This window comes from Trichechus manatus, unplaced genomic scaffold, assembly GCF_000243295.1.
Source record: "Trichechus manatus latirostris isolate Lorelei unplaced genomic scaffold, TriManLat1.0 scaffold00080, whole genome shotgun sequence".
Lineage (NCBI taxonomy): Eukaryota > Metazoa > Chordata > Mammalia > Sirenia > Trichechidae > Trichechus > Trichechus manatus.
Genome location: NW_004444016.1, coordinates 12,544,411 through 12,546,201, shown reverse-complemented (window position 1 = coordinate 12,546,201; position 1,791 = coordinate 12,544,411).

Here is a 1,791-nt window from a genome sequence, read left to right as displayed (position 1 = left end):
ACAAGACATACTAAAGGGAGTCCTATGGTTAGATAATCAATAACACCAGATAACAATGCAAGACTAGAACACAGGACACCACAACCAGATATTGACTCAGATATGGAAATAAAAAAAAATCAAAGTTTAAATATTGAAAATAGGGAAACAGATATCAATATGTAAAAAAAGACAACATTGAAATAAAAAAGAGGGACTTGAAAAATGGAGACATTGATTTTTCATATGAAGGGGAAGTTAAGTCAATATAAAGTAATAAAAGACTGGTATAAACTTAGAAAAATAGGGTTAAAAGTTAAGATAACAACAAAGGAATCTAACAATCCTACAAATCAAAATAAAAAAGTAGAAAAACATAAAGACCCAGCAAACACAAAATCTACAACAAAGAAAAAGATGAAAAAAAAATACATAAAGAAAAACAACTCAGCACAGAAAATGAGGGGAACAAAGAAACTGTGAACAACACACAAAAAGAGATATCAGGATGACAGCACTAAACTCATACCTATAAATAATTATGCTGAATGTAAATGGACTTAATGCACCAAAAAAGAGACAGAGAATGGCAAATTGGATAAAAAAGGTACCTACAAGAGACGCACCTTAGACTTAAAGACACAAATGGGCGAAAACTCAAAGGACGGAAAAAAATATATCAAGCAAACAACACTCAAAAAAGAGCAGAAGTGGCAATATTAATTTCTGACAAAATAGACTTTAACGTAAAATCCACCACAAAAGATACGGAGGGGCACTATATAATGATTAAAGGGTCAATACACCAGGAGGACATAACTATCATAAATATTTACACACCCAACAACAGGGCTCCAAAATACATAAAACAAACTCTAGCAGCTCTGAAGAGAGAAATAGACAGCTCCACAATAGTACTGGGAGACTTCAACACGCCACTTTCGGTGAAGGAGAGGACATCCAGAAAGAAGCTCAACAAAGACACGGAAGAGCTAAATGTTACAATCAACCAACCTGATCTCATAGACATATACCGAATGCTGCAGCCAACAGCAGCCAACTCACATGGAACATTCTCCAGAATAGACCAGGTTAGGCCATAAAGCAAGCCTTAACAAAATCCAAAACATCGAAATAATACAAAGCATCTTTTCTGACCATAAAGCCATAAAAGTGGAAATCAACAACACAAAAAGCAAGGAAAAAAATCAAATACATGGAAACTGAACAACACCTTGCTCGAAAACTACAGAGTAATAGAAGAAATTAACGATGGAATAAAGAAATCCATAGCATCAAACAAGAATGAAAACACATCCTACCAGAACCTTTGGGAAACAGCAAAAGCAGTGCTCAGAGGTCAGCTTATAGCAATAAGTGCACACATCCAAAAAGAAGAAAAGGTCATAATCAAAGCATTAACCCTACAACTGGTAGAACAACCAGCATAAACCCTACAACAAGTAGAAAGAGAGCAGCAAAAGAAGCCCACAGGCACCAGCAGGAAGGAAATCATAAGAATTAGAGCAGAATTAAATGAAATAGACAATAGAAAAACAATTGGAAGAGTTAAGAAGTCCAAAAGCTTGTTCTTTGAAAAGACCAACAAAATTGATAAACCATTGTCCAAACTGGCAAAAGAAAAAATGAAGAGGAAGCAGATAACCCATATAAGAAATGAGATGGGTGATATCACAACAGACCCAACTGAAATTAAAAGAATCATAACAGATTACTATGAAAAATTGTACTCTGAAAAATTTGAAAACCTAGAGGAAATGGACAAATTTCTAGAAACTCACTACCTACCTA